The sequence below is a fragment of the Trachurus japonicus genome, chromosome 4 (assembly GCF_045865225.1).
Source record: "Trachurus japonicus isolate A0001 chromosome 4, Traja_1.0".
Taxonomy (NCBI): domain Eukaryota; kingdom Metazoa; phylum Chordata; class Actinopteri; order Carangiformes; family Carangidae; genus Trachurus; species Trachurus japonicus.
The window spans coordinates 32,124,542-32,135,697 of record NC_140910.1 but is presented as its reverse complement, the minus strand read 5'-3'; positions in this window follow the sequence as shown (position 1 = coordinate 32,135,697).

Here is an 11,156-nt window from a genome sequence, read left to right as displayed (position 1 = left end):
AAGTAACAATTGCGTTGCTTTTTTAAATATAAAATGCTGAAATATGTCAAATTACTTGAACTCATCCCAGTAACCTCCCTCCCAACTCTGGAGTTGGTTCGTTCCAGATACATGTTTTTTTTTCTACCAGTCGGTTTATGGACTGAAAAAAAAGTCAAACGTACACTTTAACAGATGTATTATTATTTTCTGATGGGACTTCTTGAGTCAAGTAACGGTGCATTTTATTGTCAGTAACAGTAACGGCGTTATAGCGGGGGAAAGGTAACTTTTTTGATTACCTGTCACTGAAAAAGTAGCATCGTTAGTTACACCGTTATTTTATGATGTGATATTCCCTGGTCATGATTGGTCAAGCCCATATTCTAATATGGAAATGACAAAATAAAGAGGCAAATAAGCCTTGTCGTTTTATCAAAGTTAATGATTTTGCACTTTTTCATGCATACACTGACTTTTTTGCTTTAAAAAATCCCTATACAGACAGAGATCTTAACCTCCCCCCCAAATGTTTAACCTTAAGCTAGGCCCCTGCATCAGACTGAAGACTGGACCAGGACAATAATCTGATACCTTCCACTCCTCCTGCTCGATGCGGAGCACCAGCCGTCCGTCCTCGGTCTGCAGCTTCTGTCTGAGTCGAGCCAGAAGGGCCCGGTCCTCCCAGACCCCCAGGCTGAGTCTGGAGCGCCGCTCGGTGCCGCTCCTCCTCCTCTGCTGCTCCTCCTCGTCCTGCTCCTCCCTCCTCCTCTTGATCCGGGTCTCCCACAGAGCTCTGACCGAGCTGATGGAGCCGCACACCGCCACGCCCCCCACCATGGTCACCACGACGACGACGACGTCACAGCGCCGCACGGGGGGACAGGCGAGATGACCTCTGACCTCTGAGCTGCAGCCTCGCTCTCCTCCTGATCATCCTGTAGGAACAAATACAAAACATTTCATTTCTTTCATTTAATTTCTATTTTACTAAATAAATTGTTTGTTTTTTTTAATTATTCATTTAATTGAGGCCTGTATTGAGGCCGCATTTTGTAATAATGTAATTAATTTCACCTCATGATGTAATATTTTGTAAAATCTGCCACATTTTGTAATAAACTTCTTGAACGCAATATGTAATAAACTTTGCCGCATTTTGTAATAAACGTTAATGTTACATTTTGTACAAAATTATTACATTTTCTATATAAAAAAAAGTGCTACATTTGTATTTTGTAACTAATGCAAAATGTAACAACTTATAACAAAATGCGGCAAAGTTTATTACATATTGCGTTTAAGAATTTTATTACAAAATGTGGCAGATTATTACACATTTATTCCATTATAATGCAACTTTATTACATTACTACAAGGCCTAATCTATTATTTTTATTATTTAAATTCATGTGTTTTTTTTATGTATATTAAATTACTCTTTGTATATTTCTTTTATCCTTTTTAAAGTTATTAGGGAGAGATGCACATAAATTTCGTTGTGCTTCGTTGCTCGATGACAATAAAGGAAAACTGAAATTTACAATATAAGAGAAAATCATTGTTCTGGTGAAACAACGTCTGTGATTTATTTGATTTTTTCCCCATTTATCTTCACGTTGTCAGTTACACATAGAATTAAAAAAAAACTACTGTAGTACATTTAGTTTACAGTGTAGTATCTTAAAAGTATTGTTAGTTGTATTTTCATTAGTGCTGTAGTATTACAGTGCAGTAATATAACAATGTACAGTGTTATTGTTGTGTAGTATCCTATCACAGTAATGGACTGTTGTGTTACAGTGTTGTGGTACTGTAATCTAACAGTGTTGTAGAACTACAGTATAATTACAGTAGTATTATCATAGCACCACTGTGTTATTGTAGTACTGTAGTATTACAGTGTTGTATTATCAGAGTACAGCTGTACAGTGTTGTAGTAGTATCACACAGTACCACAGTGTTAGTGTTGTAGTCGGTGAACACTGGTGTCATGTTGTAGTTAGTGTTGTATTACTATAGCTCTGTAGTATTGCAGTACTGTGGTACTCCAGTATAACAGTGAGGTAGTATTATTACAGTGTAGTAGTATTGTATTGCAGTATTATTGTAGTAGTACAGTCTCAGTGTAGCAGCTCTCACCTTGTCTCAGCGCAGCGGCAACAGTCGTCGTCCATGCTGCTGAGAAATTTGACCTCAGATCAGATCAGCTGCTGGTTAATTTTAGTCAGAGTCTCCAGGTCATGTGACCGACAGATACCCCCACCTCTTACCCCCCCTCTTACCCTCTTACCCCCACCTCTTACCCTCTTACCCTCTTACCCCCCCTCCACTCAGAGTCACATGACTGGGCCGGTCCTGGGTCCTGGGAGAGGAGTCGGGGTCTCTCAGCCAATCAGAGCGGAGGACCTCCCACCTTCTCTCTGACCTCTGGAGTTTCTGACCGCGTGTGTCCTCCTGCACGTTGGGACGTTGTCATGGTGACGGCAGCATCTGGTCCACACACAGCAGCCCTACAGATCAAGGATGGGATGTAGGAGCTCAGTGCATCATGGGAGTTTGGTGAAAGAAGCTAAAATGAGTCGTAGCAACAAGTAATAAATATTTGACACATGAAGTAAAGACATTGGCCTTTGGTCAGCCCTAGATATTATGGTATTAAACTACATCTTTTTATTTAACTAGGCTAGTTAAATCACAGTAGCATACTGATGTGTTGAACTTACAGGCTTGTTACTAAGTATGTATTAATTATCATGATAAATAAAACTCAACCTCACACAGCTCCATGTTGTCTCTGTGTGGTGTTCAGGGACAGTCAGGACAGTCTGAGGACAGAGTTTATATTAATGCACCGTGACACAGTGGCAGGTCTCTGTACGTCTTCACCACAGATCACAGATCAGCTGTTCAGCTGGAGGAGGAAAACTCAGCTGTTCTCGGTTCCACCGCGACGTGCGCCTGGCGTTTGTTTTTTCTCTCCATTTATCAAGCTCCGGTAGCGACCCAGGTAAAATACGGGAGGACACCGTGCAGCTTCTTCATTAAATCCAAACAGTCCGACACAGCGACGCAGACGCACTGCTCCTCTTTGACTCTAAAGTCTCAGCAACCGGACTTATACTGAGTCTCCAGACCAGTTGGACCAGTCCCAGCCTGGTCAGATGCGTAGAACTGATGAAGCCTCTTGGATGAAGGTGAAACGTCTTCAGACAAATAACTAAGTCCAGTTGCTTTCGATTTAACCTCCTTTGAAAAAATAAAAATAAAAAATGTTGTAGTGAAAATGATTTTTTTTTTTTACACGAGTCAAAACGAGCGTCAAATCGCGTATCTCGCGTATCTCGCGTTTGGTCGCGCGTCAAAGCTCGCGCGAAAAAAAAGCGTTCCTCGTGTTTGGTGGGAAGCCCCTTGTGGGTCTTCCCACCAAACACGATGAAAGAGACGAAGACGCGATGGTCCCGTCGCCATAAAAGAATCGCGTGTATTGCGTCGCAAAAAAAAAAGTCGCGTATACCGCGTCGCGCGCCTAATCGCGTCTCGCGCCTAATCGCGTCTTTGCGTCACGGCCTTTTACACCGCGGACGTAACGAATAAACGGTGACGGTGTGAACGAACAACATAGAACAGGACCAGACGTGGCGTTGTTTCCTCTTTTCACCGACAGCTCCACTCTCCCTTACTTACACTAACTACTGTTATTGTTGAGGCCAGAGAATTGTGGGATTTGTAGTTTTTGACCAATCGCAGGTTGAGCTCTTTCTGTTTTTGTGATTTTCCCGGTTCACACATGTATTTTTTTTTAGGGGCAAATGCGAGTGAAATGCTCGCCCATGGTGGGCATAAGAACATTTAAGACCTGTCTAAAATTATTTAAGACTTGAACACTAGATTCAACAAATTTAAGACATTTTAAGGCCTAAAATTTAGACATTTTTAGACCCTGCGGATACCCTGTAACTATTACCCCTGGCAACAAACTGTATTGTTCTGTATATAAAGCAATTGAATTTATTTTTTATTTTTTTAATTGAAATACATTATTGTTTCATTTATACTTTGTTGGATTGGTTTTTTGTTTCTTCAGTGTTTTTTAAACAGCCAGAAATGATCTCATCTGGTCTGGCTGTTTAAATAGATTTTAAAAATGCAAATATACAGTACATCAGTCAAATACATTGGGAACATTTCCCCATGTGTTTCAAATTTAAACTTCAAATCTCATTAAATTTGCTAATAGTTGGGGAAAAGTTCTTTAATTGTGAAATAATCAAAACTTTATATATTCTACATTATAAATGTTGTTTATTTGACCAGATAACATTTAATTTAAATCCCATTTTGTTCCTGAATCCACCAAACTGCTGGGATCAGAATAATCCTGATGTTCTGGATCAACGTTTTCCTGATCCGACTAAAAAGCTCTGAACGACACAAACTGATGAAGGTTTGATCCATTTTCAAGATTTGATCTGATCAATGATCCAAAATCCGATCAGTTTTTAACCCTTTGTAACAACTGGGTCCAGGACCAGAAAGTGACTTCTCCCACGTTCTCTGAGGAACCTGAACTCACCACAAACGACTCAGACTTGGTTCACTTCAACTTTATTGAGTTTTTTTTCTTTCTTTTTTTTTCTTTTTTCTTGTTTGACCAGGGTTCAGACACTTCACAGTTTATGAGTCGGACCAGAACCAGAACCAGGAACCAGGTCCAAGAGTCCTGATCCGGATCCACATCCCAACACAAAACCACGACAGCATCAACAACAACAAACAACAAACAACAAACATTTCAACACATGAAACAAAACAAAACAAAATAGACAAAATAAAGGTCAGTATCAAAAAAAAAAAAAAAACTACGACACCATCGTTACCCAGCAGCCCAGAGGAAGACGTCGGGACCGGGACCAGGACCGGGACCAGGACCAGGACCGGGACCAGAGCCAGAACCAGGTCAGGGAGCAGCTGGTGGGGGGAGGGGAGAGGGGAGAGAGGGGGGGGGGCACTTAGCAGCTACAGAACCAGGACCAGAACCAGGACCAGGACCAGAACCAGAACCAGGACCAGAACCAGGACCAGGACCAGGTCTTCCCCTCAGGAGCTGGAGGAACAGTAACAGTCAGACGGGTCCAGAACCAGAACCAGCAGCAGGTCCACCGGTTCATTTACACACAGTTCAGTCAGTCAGGACCGGGACCAGGACCAGGACCGGGACCAGAACCAGAACCATGTGAAGTTCTGGTCCTGATGATCAGCGGAGACTTTGTGGACCTTTCACAGAGCGGTTGGTCCTGGTTCAGGACTCAGAAAACCACTTTAAACTGGACCAGATCCCAGATGGGTTCATCTGATCTGGATCGAACTGATGGAACTGGACTCTGGTGAACCCGGGTCTCGGGTCTCGGGACCCAGTTCTGCCCCCCCCTCCCCCCCAATCAGACTCTGGTTCTGGATCTCTCTCACACACACACACACACACACACACACACACACACACACTGGTTCAGTCTCACTTCCTGTGATTTTCAAATTAAAAGTTTCACCGATTAAAATTATTATTATTAGGATTAATTTTCCAAATAGAAAAAAAACAACAAAACTGGTCCGGTCCAGGATAACAGAGTCCAAACTGATCAATGAACTGATGAATTATTGATGACACACACACACACACACACACACACACACACACACACACACACACACACACACACACACAGACACCCCCGACCCCCCAGCAAAGAGAATCCAGACCCAGAACCACCAGCACCTGAAGAGCTGAACCCTGGTTCAACTTGGACCAAAAAACTACAAAAACCTCTAAACCTCCAACCGAGAGAGAGAGAGAGAGTGAGAGAGTAAGGGGGTGAGTGAGTGAATGAGTGGTTGTCATGGAAACGACATGATTGACAGGCTGGCCCCTCCCCCGCCGCATCGCGCCGCCGCCGCAACTCGCTCAAAGGCAACAAGGAAATGAGAGAAAAGAAGAATAAGAAGAAGATGATGATGATGATGAAGGCAGCAGCAGCGGCGGCGGTGGCGGTGGCGGCGAAGGGGGAGAGGTGAAGGTGTGTTAGTGTTGGCGGTCCGGTTCCATCCGGTTCCATCCGGTTCCATCCGGTCGGGTCCGGTCACTTGAGGTCCAGCACCATGCTGGCCGGGTTCTCCAGGTATTCCCGCCACAGGTTGGAGAAGCGGCACATGGTGGCGCCGTCGATGATGCGGTGATCCGCCGACCAGCTGACCGCCATGATGTGAGCCGGGACCACCTGACCGCCGGCGCCGAACCGGGGCAGCACCTGAGAGCACACACACACACACACACACACACACACACACACACACACACACACACACAGTGTCAGAAATTAGTCGGTTGCCACGAAATGCGATGCTAATTTCTGTTAGCCCGTCTATGAGGTTTTACATTATACGTTAGCATTAAGCTAGCGGACTTTATACTTGTGAGAATGGCTGTGTGTTTTGAACGTTGTTGGTTTGATTGAACATCTTTGATGCTTAAATACATATATTACCGCTTAATATATTGCTTTACTCTTTATTTTATGCCATTTTTACTGTAGGGCAGGCTAATCTTCAATTCAAAGTGACAAATAAAACCATGAAGCAAAAAGATTTTGCCTTTTGTTTGAGAACTGACATTGATGTACAATAATTCAGTTAACAGTTGTAAATATACCTTATAGGGTTTATTTTTTAATATTTTACCATTCAAAAGCAAGCTCAGTGCTGTCTGTCCCATAGAAGAACATGATAGCGGCAGCCTGCTGTAGCCCCTCTGTTATATCAATCGCTCTGCTTGTGGTGCAATACATACAACAGTCTCCAGCTGCAATGAAGCACACGCTGGAGTCGAGCAATGGGGGCGTGGTTTTTGTGATTCCTGATTGGACGGAGGTAAATTCATGCAAAACCACTGATGCGCGTTGCCTTCAGGGACAGTTTTTCATCAACAGTCTCTGTATTTCCCTCTAAAACAACTCTGTGTGGTAACGTTGTGTTATTATCTCATAGCGTGGTGAATGTGCAGCTCACAACTTGTCCGCCAGAGCGTTGTGGAGTTGTTGGATTGTGTATTTGATGAGTTTGATGAGGGAAACCAAGAAATCCCATAATGAGCCTCTGTAGCGTAGCTCTGAGCAGCTCGCAGCTCTGCTCTGGATTATGGCAATGGGCCAATTTGACAAAATGTTGAACTATCCCTTTAAACTCTAATTACCTTTCTTTCTTTTTTTATTATATACCCTGCACAGGAAGGGGGCGGGGCTTGGCTTATCTAAGTACTTTGACCTCTGTGGTGTGTTCATGGGCCATGGGAAAGTCTGGAACTCACCTGCATTTTCCCCAGCGCTCCGATGGCGACCTCAGGAGGGAGGATGACTGGTTTGGCGTACGTCCCTCCGATCTACAACACACACACAGAGGAAACAGGTTGTGGTTAGAGCGGGTCTAGAGTCCGTCTCCGTCCTCAGAGCGGCGGCGTCTGGACTCACGGATCCGATGTTGGACAGGGTGAACGTTCCCCCCGTCAGCTCCGACGTTCCCAGCTGCCCCACGGCGCCGAGCGTCTGCAGCCGGTTCAGCTCCTGGGCGATGTCGAACACGCTGAGCAGCTGCACGTTCTTCACGTTGGGGACCAGCAGACCCTGACTCGTGTCCATCGCCAGCCCGATGTTGTGAGACGCCTGAGGGCAAAGAGACACACCAAGGTGATTAGATATAAATGATGTGAAGTAACCGGGTCAGACTGATCCAGACCCAGTGATCTGATCGGATTCTGGGAAACCTGATCAATGACAACTGATTAATGATTATCTGACACATAACAGGTCTGATCTGCTGTTAAAGGGATATTCAGCTACAAATTCAGTTGGGACAGACTTTCAAACCAAGAACTTTTTTATCTGGGCCAGATGTTTTCAGTGACACAAACATACGAAATGTAGAGAAAAAGGGTTATTTTCTGCCTCTGCGCTGGTCTCACATTTGGGCTTATTCTGACCAAATGGTAGCTCCTATCAGAAAAAGAAGCAGACCGTGGTCGTCGTAAGGATTTCCTGAACACTTTGGTATGATTTTGGTGTTTCTACAGTAAATATTTTGGAAACACTTGCAAGTTATAAACAGGGGTCCCTCCTGCTTCTCTTTGTATTAGAGTCAATGGGCGGCAGGAAGAGACCTGGCCGCAATGAGAGGCTCACAGTTTAAATTTTGTAAGTCTCTCTGCTTCGATGAACACATTGTTAGAGAGAGGACACGTTTGTCTACAAATGTGGAAAAAATCATGTGTGTAGAGTGTCATTTGTGGTTGTAAGCAGCGTGGAAAGAGAAAAATGATGTCACCCACGCTAGCCTGAACATTCTGCGCAATACACACCCATTATAATCTCAACACTTCTCCAAATATGATCATGGTCATTAAACAGTGATTGATCAAAAACTATAATACCTATCGAAAAACGTGAATTAATACACCAATAAACGAGAGTTGTGTCTTGCAGAAGTCAGAGGACAGAGCCTCGCTGTCTTTGCCCCGTGGCCCTAACGAAAAGTGCCCAGTTTGATCGGATAAAACCTTGAAAACGGGTTATTGCAAAAACTAAAACCAGATCATGTGATCCAGTCTTGGTTTTAATCTGGATCAAACCCTCAGTTTGTGTTGATCAGAACTTTTTAGTCGGATCAGGAAACTTTGACCGTGTTTGTGTGTGTGCACCAGCGCGCACGTGAGAGAAGGGCCGCCACAGACTCGTTAATTAATAGGAAACACTGCTGGTTGGTAAGTTTCATTTTTACCGCGCACCACGGGCATGCATGCTCGCTTCTCTCTCTCTCTGTGTGTGTGTGTGTTGTGTGTGAACACAGCGAAAGAGCGCTACGCCCTGCCTTGGGACTGCGGCTGAAATTTAGCAGTTGTGCTAAATCCGGCACATTTACACTGATGCTTAATGCGTCAGTGTTGATGAATGTGCACTGTCCCAATTCAATAAATAAAGAAATGAAAACGCGGAGATGAATTAACGGAACGATATTGCGTTGATAGAAAAAAAAAGCAGAATCAATTTGTGTCTTGGTCTTGATTCTGTGACACTGCACCACACACTGGTCAATGTATGGGAAACAATAGGTGTGTGTGTTTGAGTAAAATGATAGTTTGTGTTTCATTCTATAAACTACTGATAACAATTTCTCCCAAAAATTACAACTGGTCAAAATAACAAAAAAAGATGCAGTGTTTTCAGACCTCAAATAATACAAAGAAAACAAGTTGATATTCATTTTTAAACAGACCACTAATGTTTTAATTTAGGAAGAGTTCAAATTAATATCGATGGAAATTTAAATTTTAATCCTGCAGCAGCAGTGATTGTTTATTGATTTACTGATTATTTACTGATACATATATTATAGTTCTAAGATTTTCTATTAAAATAAAGCCAATAATGATATTTTCTGTGTTCTCTTTTTATTTGGAAAAGTACCAAAAAGTATCGAAAAGTATTGAAAAACATTTTGGTACCGATACCGGTACCAACATGTTGGTATCGTGACAACACTAGTTGTCAGATGAGGTCTGGCTGTTTAAACGACATTGAAGAAACAACAAACAGCAGAGAAAACAACACAAACATCCCATTTTCAAATAAATCCACTCTGAGTGTCTCCATGCTGCTGTTCTACCTGTTGTTTACACATTTAAAACACTCATTATCTGGATTTGGTCATCTAGAGAAGCTTGTATCTGCTCTGAACAACTGGGGTAAAGGTAAAGGTGGATTACGTGATCCTGGATGGCAAAACAACGGATTGAAACAACTGGGTCTTAAAGAAAAAGTTTGAATCTACAATGTAGAAAGTGTCCAGTCTGGACCGGGTCGTACCTTGTAGGTGATGTTCTGACAGCTCTGGTCCAATGAGGAGTTCAGGATGGGGAAGTGCAGGAGTCCCAGAGAGGCAGCCTGAGCCAATGAGAGCACAGCATCAACGTCAGCATCAAACATCACGTGACCAATCAGCATCAAGGTCGCCCCCCGCCAAGCCCCGCCCCCTCGCCCCACCTCTCAGCCCCGTACCTTGATGAAGAAGGGCATGAAGCTGAGTTTGACCCCCCGGCCCTCGGCGAGGGGCCGGAGCTCCGCCCGCAGTGCCACCAGGCGGCTCAGGTCGACCTCGTCACAGTAGCCGAAGTGAGGGATCATCAGAGCGGCCGTCATCGTCTTCACCATCGCTTTGTGGAAACCTGGTCAATAACAATCTGGTGTTAAAGGGATATTCAACTACCAATTCAGTTGGGACAGATTTTCAAACCAAGAACTTTATCTGGGCCAGACGTTTTTCAGCGGCCTGTGGTTTTAAACTAATACAAATTAATGTAGATTGAAAAACAAGTAGCTAATGTTTATTCATCGTTTTCATTTTAAAATTGGTCACTTTTGACACCGGCCCATCAAACAGTGCAGAAAAACAAAGAAAAAAGCTTCAACTGAACAGAAACTGAGGTAGTGGCGATAAGAGAGGAGAGTGTGTTGTGTGTGTTGGTGTGTTTGGCAGAGCCTTGATCTAATGGTGCGTTCCAGGCAACCCGTAACTCGTGTTTTTCCGACCTGTTCCTATGGTTACCCGTTGGAACGTACAGTCAAACTCGTAACTTCCCACCTGTGAACTCGTACTAGATCGATGTACTCCCAGTTCCCAGTTGTAACTCGTAACTGGTGACTTACGGGTTCAAAAGCCTGCCTGGAACGCATCATAAATGTGTGGTAGACAGTGCTCAGAGCAGAACTGGTCTCTGATTGGCTCTGGCCTGAGGCTCAGAGGTTACCACGGCAACTTGAGGTGGTTGCCAATGACGATAGAGGCCCCCCAGGCTGAGGCAGACAGAAACGTGGAGAAAAGAGGGTGATTTTCTGCCTCTGCGCTGGTCTCACATTTGGGCTTATTCTGAGAAAACGGTAGCTACTATCAGAAGAAGAAGCAGACCGTGGTCGTCGTAAAGACTTCCTGAACACTTTGATATGACTTTGGTGTTTCTACAGTAAATATTTTGGAAACACTTGTGAGTTATAAACAGGGGTCCCTTCTGCTTCTCTCAGAAAATCTTTGTATTAGAGTCAATGGGCGGCAGGAAGAGACCTGGCCGCAATGAGAGG